At 43.2% G+C, this 9,694-nt stretch overlaps 1 long non-coding RNA gene across 1 annotated transcript; it reads left to right on the top strand.

The window, feature by feature from the left end:
- Nucleotides 1-257: 257 nt before the first annotated feature.
- Nucleotides 258-4,247, top strand: LOC119357068. The gene is made up of 3 exons (XR_005172116.1): nucleotides 258-827; nucleotides 1,374-1,656; nucleotides 3,347-4,247. It is a non-coding gene; the product is annotated as an uncharacterized LOC119357068 (long non-coding RNA).
- The last annotated feature ends 5,447 nt before the right edge of the window (nucleotides 4,248-9,694 follow it).

Genomic DNA, 9,694 nt, shown 5'->3' on the forward strand with positions numbered 1-9,694 from the left:
AGATACTATTTAGTATCAGCATACTGGAAGATGTTAATGAGGCAGCTACAAGCCTAAACGCAGGGTCCCCGAGCTGGTGTTTTTAATATTGGAATCGATAAGAGCCAAACGTCAGGTTTATTGATTTCAGCCTGAACGTGCTCTAAACCACCGGATCATTTGCACGCATCTTGGAGCAGCCGGAGTTAGCCACGTCGGCGCACGATTACGTTCGCGAAATAAGCGAGCCGTCACGAACGCCTCTGTCTCTTCTCACTCACTCAACACCCTTATCCTCTTCCTTCCCACCCACTCGTCCCCATCTCTCTCTCTCAGTTCCCGGCGGCGAGTCCTCCCTCCCTCTTCCCTGGCGGTTCTCCGGCGTTGTTGCCGGCTGCGATTCTCAGCGGCGCACGGGCGGAGGCAGAGGCAGAGGCTCGGAGCCGGAGGCTCGCGCGCGTCACGCGGCAGTCGGATCTCGATGCCGTGACCTTGTCGACGACAGCGAGAAGAGGAACCCACGCACGCCGAGGTGGTACCGCGATTCCGGTGGGACAGAGCTGCCGGAGGTGCTCGTGCGGGCCGTTTGCATCCACCCCCTCGACATGTGGTGGTGGACGGTGGATAGGTCTCGCCGACGGCATCCCGATGTCGACGGTGGTGGTTAGAGCGGCCGTGCGCTTGGTGAAGCCGTAGTGTTTTTGGGCCGGAGTTGATGCTCGGGTGTGCCGGCGCCCCATCTGGTGCTGGAGGGAGATGCTCGTACGCGCCAGCAAGAGCCCGCCATAGGTGTGGATCCTACACCTTCCGTCGCATCCCCACGTCTCCTCCGCCTACAGCCTACTCCGGTGAGCACCCCCTCTCTTGTTTTTCCAAGTACTCTCTCCGTTCCTAAATATTTGTCTTTCTAGAGTTTTTAAATGGTCACCACATACGGGGATGTATATAGACATATTTTAGAGTGTAGATTCACTCATTTTGCTCCGTATGTAGTCACCATTTGAAACCTCTAGAAAGACAAATATTTAGGAACGGAGGGAGTAGCTTGTTGATACAGTGAGTAAGGATATGGGTGTGGCATCGATATTAGTCTTCATTTTCTTGTGCAAATCCCTTTTTTCACAGCTAAACAGCATGTTCCGCCATGTGTATCCCTCATTTTCCATACCAGTTTGCCATGTGCAGCTACAAACATTATGACAACTTTCTGAAAATGGTTTATTACCGGTACATGGCAAATTCTGAGAAGAGTAGCACGGCCAATCGTGCTCTACTTTTAGGTTCTTATCCATGGCAATGTTGCCATGATTTTTAATTTTATTACCTGTGCATGTCACTTTAAAATAAGCTTGTCATAAAACATGTCAATGTTGCCATGATTTTTTATTTTATAGTAACACGGCGAAGGAGCTCGTGTGGGTGGATGCTCCGGCGGCGTGCCCGGAGACAGCGGGCGGAGGAGCTCGTGTGTGCCTGCCCTGACGGAGAGGAGCGGAAGATGCTCCTGGAGTGGGAGCACAGCGCTCTCAAGCGCTCGTGCTCCGGGGGCTCCGGCGACGTACAAGGAGCTGCATGAGCGCAGAGAGGAGCTTATCTTTTGTTAGATATGTTTCATGCCTCCTCGAGCTCGACCACCCATGGCTACGCACTGCTAAGGCAGTGGATCCCTTTCGGCAGGTAGCATATTGCTCATCCCCTTCGCTTCAATCTTGTCAGTTCATTTGCAAATTGCCATGTCATGACGCAGTAGAGGCATAGCAGATTCTTTTGTTAGAATAGTTTCACTGTAAATTGTTGTTAATTCTATCAGTAAATGCATGTCATCTAACAATCAGTCATGTCAACTTCACATTTTTGTGTGTAGTAGTGTCTGTAATAGCTTTAGAGATGATAAATATAGTCTTCTCTTCTTACCACCCTAATTTACAATCTGTAGATTGCCATGGCAATATATTCTTCTTTTTGCCATGGTGGGCACTTTCACACATTTTTTGGTCATGTTATGTAGTGATGATTTTGTTGCTGAGAAGACAATTTTCACCCAAGTTCACAATCTCCAAAATTGCCATGGCAATTTAGCTCATATTTTTTGCCATGAGCATGGCAAAAATTTCTTCTTCTTTCGCAATATGGAAAATTTTTCTTTTCTATACAACGATGGCAAGTCTAGTCCATACATCACGGCAAATTTAGTGCATGGACCCTGGCAATATAATCTTTTTTTTTTTGCCATGGGCACTTTCACACATTATGTACCTTGGCATGTTATATAGTGATGATTTTGTTGCTGTGATGGCAATTTTTCACTCAAGTTCACTATCTCCAAAATTGCCATGGAAATTTTAGCTTGTTTATTTTTCTGCCATGAGCATGGAATTTTTCTTCTTCTTCTTCTTCTTCTTCTTTTTGCAACGTGCCAAAAATGTAGTTGATACTTGCAAAGTTCATGGTAATTTTCATCGCTGTCCTTGTTCATAAAGAGTAGCAAATTTATACTGTATAAGGCTCTATACGACAAAATTCATGTCATTTTCCGTGGCACCTTTTTATCTAAAAACATTTGCCATGGCTACATAAGATTTTCATAAACATGGCAAAGTTTATATATACTCAAAAACATGGCAAACTTGCCATGTCAACTTAATATGTTCAAAAACATGGCAAACTTGCCATGGCAAATTAAGATGTTCAAAAAACATGGCAAATTAATATGTTAAAAAACATGGCAAACTTAAGATCTTCAAAAATATGGTAAACTTCTCTTAATTAAGTTGTTTAAAAACATGGTGAACATGACAAAGTGCCTTAATTAAGATGTTAAAAAACATGGCAAACTTGCCATGGCAACTAAAATTGGTATTTTTTTTATAGATGTGTTTTTTGCCATGGTAACTAGAAGCATTTTTTGCCATGGTTCGTTGTGTCTTTTGCCATGTCCATCGAAAGAATGGTTTGCCATGACAATTACAAATTAGTTTGAGAACACGACAAGTTTTGATCTTCAAATTTGTTTTGCCCATGGCAAAATTTTTGATCCTTTGTACTTTGTTTTGCGATGGTGATTACATGTACGATATCACTACAACTTCAGATGTTTTCTTCATTTTTGAAATTTTTCAATGCGTCTACAGAAACATTTTTTCGCCATATTTGTTTTTGCATATGTTGCCATGATGGCAACTTTCGTAGTGTTGCATATTTGTTTTCTTTTATACCGTTTTATTGCAAAAATTTTGGTCACAGCAAAAATCCCAGATTTTCTTTTTCGTAGCACAGCAAAAAAGTGGGCTTTTATTTGTCACAGAAATAAAAATCCGGGCTTTTCTCATTTGTTTTCTTATACTGGGCTTTCTTTTCTGTTTTTCAGAGAAAAAAGACCAACTCCCAGCTGTGAGGGTCAAACTGGAACATGATCCCTTGGATATGTTGGTGAAGGCCTTCGAGATGAGCGGGCGGTTATGCCTCGCCGTAAAAGTGCCCGGCTTCCCTCCGACTCTTCAGTTATGGGTTATGTCTCTGCCACCGCAGGACCAGTGGGCCGACAGTGACGACAAAAAGTTGTGCTGGGATTTGCACTACAGCTTCACCGCATACTACACCAACAATAATGTACCGACTAGCGTTTGGTTTGACAATGGCGAGAAGACGTTGTGCGTCAGGCAAGAGGATGTCTTGTTCAAGCATGGCATGAGAGGACGCTCGCCGGAGCCGTCTCGATATTCTTATTGTCCAGAATGCGACCAGCGACTCGAGCTGCCGCCAACACCGTCGAACTACATATGGAACATTTTGAGGGGCTATCGCCCCAGCTTGCTCTCACCTCTCTCCTTGGTGACGTCACCATCAGTTTCGTACGCGGGTGCAGTGAAACAACCATTCGAGCACAAATTGTTGCTTGCACTGTGCCGACAAGAATGACAACATCAATTATACGCTGAGCTAACTCTAATTTGCCGGCAAGCATCAAAACATTTAAAAACGAGGTTGAGGGGGAAGTTCTCTCCTTTAACTTTTCGTAGTTATGTGCCTTAAGTGAAAACATGACACACGTGTCATTGCTCTACGAGGCCTTCTCAGCATCAGCACATCTCACAATGTAGGGCCGAACTTGCCATAAACATTTCTAGTTGCATTACTGTTACTTATAGCTTTCCTATGATATTGGTAGTAGTATATTGTTTTAGCCGTTCTCTATTAGTGGAGCTTATAGGGGAATTGCCGTTCAACATTACTTGAAGGAAATGATGTTAAGTGACAATGATAACCAATTGGCCTTTCCTTTGTTGCGGTTGATCATCTGGTGTCACTAATGTTATTTTCATAGAAGATTAGCTCGTGGGTAAGTTAAGGACATTTGCCAGTCCACGAGACCTATTATTTTTTTGCTGAATTTGAATCTTATGAAGGCTTGTGGTATCGGTGCATTGAAAGATGTCTATATCTACTTAATTTTTTTTAAATAAGCCATCAACCAGCTCGAAGCCCAAAATAGAACACGGTGCCTACTTATATCAACATGGCGCATTAGCAAATTTAGCATCAAAGCATTTCCCAAACAGTGGTCAGCACTAAAATTTCACTGGATTCAGGTGACTGTAGCGCCAGCATTGTCGTTTTCCCTTGTTTGTAGATGAAGGTAAATAGCTTAGTTTTGTTCATATATCTTATCTCCTAGTGTCTGCCACCAATGAAATTCTGTTTTGTTCATATACCTTACTCCCAGGGTGTCTCATCTAATGAAATTCCATCCATTTGCTCCCCTGTTTTGAGTAAAGTCAGGTCTTGAATTTTCTGCCCAGATTCCATGCAAAGGTCCTTGTATCACCCACCGGCCACGGTTTTCTTTGTCTGAACCTTGCAATTCTGGTTTTAGGAGCTGACCGGGCACCTTTGCTAGCATTCCAAACCAGCTTAGCTAAACGAAAAACGGTATGGTCTTTCGTTACACAACAGATTCCTATGCCACTTTTGGTACTTAGGCACACATTGAAGGTATCTGATTGTTTAGCACATGTGCAAAGTGATAAGAACATTCGTAGCACACTCCACCTGATTTTAGAAAGGAAAAAGGAAAACAAGGAACCTTGGGCGTGCCGATTGTGACGTTTAACTGAATTTCTTCGTGTGTGAGCGAGTGTATGGATGCAGAACTCTTAGGTTGCGTGAGTTGGTGTTCGCTGTCCACTTCGATCAGATAAATACAGTTTCCTTCCTGCAATGCACCGCGTCTGTGATGGGATTTCTGAAATGCTCGCTCTCTCTACACGACGCCGAAGCACTCCCATGGACCTTGTCAGGCCGCATGTATGTGGCCATGGCCTCATCTCATCAGAGCTTAATTTGGTGCCCGAAACATCTGTTACCAGTAGTATTTGTTAGTTTTCTGAAGCGCTGACCCTTTTTGTTCCCTGTTTTCCAAAGCGATGGAATGCTGATCTCAACTTGGAAAATCTTACTGGGTAACTTGTCAGCCTGGTTCTGATGTAGTTCAACCAAGGTTACACACTTGAGGCTTCCACACGCACCTTTCCCTGATTCCCTCCTGTAGACATCAGACGAAATGGCCGGTCTAGTCTGCATCAACGAACCCAGGCCAATAATTATCTATTTATTGTTGCTAATGCAGGCTCATTATCCATATGTTGTTTGCTTCTGAAGCTACACACAGCCTCCATTCAGGTCAAAGTCGATGGGCGAAAGGGTGGAGAGGTACAGGCCGGGGGGGAAGGCTCCGGCGCCCCACGTTTCCGGCGATGCGTGGCGCCGAAACGAATTAAGCTTCCTCAGTCTTGTGGTGGGGCTGTAGCTATCGCTTAGCAGTTAGCAGTAGCCCGCCCGCGCGTCGACTGGAGCTGCAGCTGCACCCGGCTAGCTTGTGATGGTCGCAGCCTCCGGGACAACAAGTCTGCGTCATGCGGAGTGGGCGCGTCCGGCCTCCGGCCTCCGGGACACACGACACGCGCAGCTAACCTGGCGCCGGCGGGCGGTTGGCGTACTTTGGTTGCGCCTGACTGCTCTGCCCGGCAAAGGAAGCGATCATGTTTACCACGCCGGTATCGACACATGATCGATCTACTGCCTAGTAGCTACACAGATATATCTATATGCTACTGCCTCGATCGATCATGCGGGTGCAACACACTCATCATTTGCGTGGCCATCCATGCACATTCACCCTACTTGGCTACTTACCGCCTCGGTACCAGTGCTATTTATTTATTTATCGCAGGAGAAACTTCCTATCTATTCATAATCAATTATGACACTACAAAGAACATCAGAGGTAACAAAAATTACAACCAGGTCCGTGGAACACCTAACGATGATTACATGCACTGGAACGAATTGAAAACGCGCCGCCATCATCGCCCCTTCCTCATCGGAGCTGGGCAAACGTTGTTGTACTAGACGGTCGGAAAGTCATCGTGCTAAGGCATCATAGGACTAGCGCACCAGAGTAGCAACCATGGTCGATGAAAAAGTCATAGATCAGAAGGATCAAACTTGTTATTTAACACTCAAACGAAGACTATATCCGAACAGATCCACCGAAGACCAGTACTGACCAAATTTGGCGAGATCCGACAGAGACACACCTCACACGACCTTGAATGACACTAGACGCGCCATCAGGACGGGGATGGAACATGGGAGGGATTATTCTTACTGAGGGACATTGCCACTGCCACACAGTCCCAACCAAGACGCTGAAACTAACAAGAACGAAAGTGAGGTCCCTCCGGATGGCGAGAGGCCGAGGACCTCAACACCTACATGGCCCAAAGGCCATCGGAGATGGAGTGGACCAGCGGCGGTGTCGCACACTATGTAATCACATATAATTTTCAATAATGTCAGGGGTGTCGCACACTATATGTAGATACAATTTATGGAGAATTTTTTTTGACACGGTGTCCTATGCACCCCCTTAGCATAACCGTAGGTATGCTCCTGTTGAAAACGACATTACAAAACAAAATATCTAGTCTAAATGATCCATCGGTGGCATTAGATACAATGTGTGAAGAATTATACTCACAAAAATGTGTGACATATCTTTACGGGAATAGTTTTTAAAAGCTATATGAACCCAACTAAAAGAACAAAATAGCTGACTTAGCTTGAATCTTTGTTTAGTCCCAAACATACCCATTTTGCAAGAAGGCTTTAGTGAGAGCGCCCAATATTTCCCTTGTGTCAGAATGTTTTTTGGAACTTCATGTGGTCAGCACATATAACAAAAGCTCACGAGCCAGTTCAACACAAAACAACTCTGTGAATAAAATGTACGTGTTAGACTGAGAAAATATTCTTCAAAATACTCAAAATCATGTGCATCATATCATGATCTTCTCTATCTCCATGCATGAAAAACAGGAAAAGAGCTTCTACCCCGATATCATCCTAATATAAATTGTACTGACTAATACTCAATTTTTTTTAGCGAACTTGCAACACCGCTGATGACCATCTAGAGGTCATAGGCCAATTGTATGGAGTAGCCACCTGCTAGTAGTTCATACTTGTTAATATGCTATATGCGCATAAACAAATGAAACAATTTTAGAAACGTGTCAAACATGACAGGCATGTCGTTTCCTTTTATCATTCCCTTTTGGCAGCTTACTTATACAATGTAAATATAATGGACCGCCAACAGGGAAAGCTATCTGAAAGGAGTGTTTAAAAATTAAGATAGTACATAAAAAGTTTACAATTGTAATGTCCATGTTAGTAGCGTCTGATTACTCATGCCTCGGTGGAAGAAAGCATGCATTATCCTTCTGAAGTAATATCAAAACGACAATTAACTTTGAACAAGGAAGGACACCTAACCTGATGTTTTCCAGCTCTCACAAATTTGATATGATTAGCAATTGACGAAAACAAAAAGATACCGGCAAGAGGGAAATTCAGAGTTTGACTATCTCTCTAGATTCTAGGCAGGGCACCTTGTTTTGCAAGGCCATTCAGTACTCGTACATGAGATATCACTGCCAACAATCTAACAAGGTAAGGAAACCTTCCCACATAAGACAAGTCATGTTTGACCTACATGCTAATTAAGTTGGAACAATTTGAGTCTCTAGTTGAACGTTCATGAACTTATTTGTTAGTACGTACTCCCTCCGTTCCAAAATAGATGACCCAACTTTGTATTAACTTTGTAAAGTTAATACAAAGTTGGGTCATCTATTTTGGAACGGAGGGAGTAGAAGCTAATTTACCTTAAATATCGGCACATTATCATATTTGAGCTAATTTCTCCTAAAATAATGGGAGTACTCACTTTTGCAATGAAAAGGACTCTAGGTAGTAGTTGCCACTATTATATTTCTTCGGGAATACCTTCACTGCAATTGTCAGGCCGAGCAGAAAGGCATAAGATGATTGATAACTCAGAATTTTCTGTCAAAGTAAAATAATGAACAAATTAGATCAGGGACAGTGAACTGTTCCAAAATAATCACTGGCCACATTGTAAACTAAGCGTGAATTGCTAACCAGCATGTGTGTCGTCTGTGAATATGAAACAAACCAATGTTCTTTATCAATCATAAAGGAAATTAAAAATAAGTCATGTGATGCTCGGATCTACCTCCAAATGAAGAACTATGACATTCTTATTTTCTGGCTCCTATGCTTGTTTGATTCCTCTATAAATGCACTATATAAATTACTTGTAAAACTAATATTAAATGATTCTTATAAAGCGAGGGAATGCTGATACTAATAGGAATACTAATTCGTCAGTATACTCTATGTTTATCAACAGTCTTGTCAACCTTATCCCATAGTACAAATTCTAACCATATGCCTGGTTGGTAGATGATTCCAACACTGAAACAAACTGAAGGAGGGTTTTTCTTCACTCTTTGGTATATACCTGAAAAAAGAAAATAGTATAGCACACTGTATCAGCTTGAACGAAGAAAATTAAACATGATCATAATTCAAAAGCTGCACCATAACAGAGACTATCATTGGTTAATCATACAGAGGTGGTGTACATGACTAACATAGGTGCACCCTATGTATGTGAAACTGAAGCGAGGGAATGAAAGAACATGCATGCTAGGGATATCACAGGAGGCCTTCACTGATCTGGAGAATGACTTGTGCCCTTTGTTCTTATTTAAAGCATGGATCTCTTGCATTCCCCATACATTCCTGAAACCCACCTAGAACTGAATGAATTGAGTATGGGCAGAGGAAGGAGGAAGGACCTTTCGTGGCACAGCTGTTGGTACTTGCTATCTCCCCAACTTAAACTGTTGTTGTGGTTGCCTCTTGTCGAGCCGACTTCGCTGCTCCACCGCTAAAGAGGTGCGTAGACGGGGGGCTGCCAAGCAATCGACGAGACTGTCATACTCATAGTCGCAACCTTGGAAGATTGACTGAGGAGAGGCACGACACCCGTCAGCGACCATTCAGTCTATCAAAAATATGCAGATATGAGCATATCTCTGCTTGATATGAGCAATGGAATAGCTGATGATGTCAAAACTCAATCAATATCTATTAGCCGAGATTACTGTGTATTTCCCTCTGCATTGGCAATTGCTTTATTTGACGGTTCACTTAATAGCATTGGTTAATCAGAAAAAAAGTTAGCAGCTATGGTGTGCATGGAAATGGCGCCTTGTTGACATAATTAAACTTTGGTTTGATGAGGCGAATGGGCAGCCGAAATAGATCCTGCAAAGCAGAGCAG

The sequence above is a fragment of the Triticum dicoccoides genome, chromosome 2A (assembly GCF_002162155.2).
Source record: "Triticum dicoccoides isolate Atlit2015 ecotype Zavitan chromosome 2A, WEW_v2.0, whole genome shotgun sequence".
NCBI classification, from domain to species: domain Eukaryota; kingdom Viridiplantae; phylum Streptophyta; class Magnoliopsida; order Poales; family Poaceae; genus Triticum; species Triticum dicoccoides.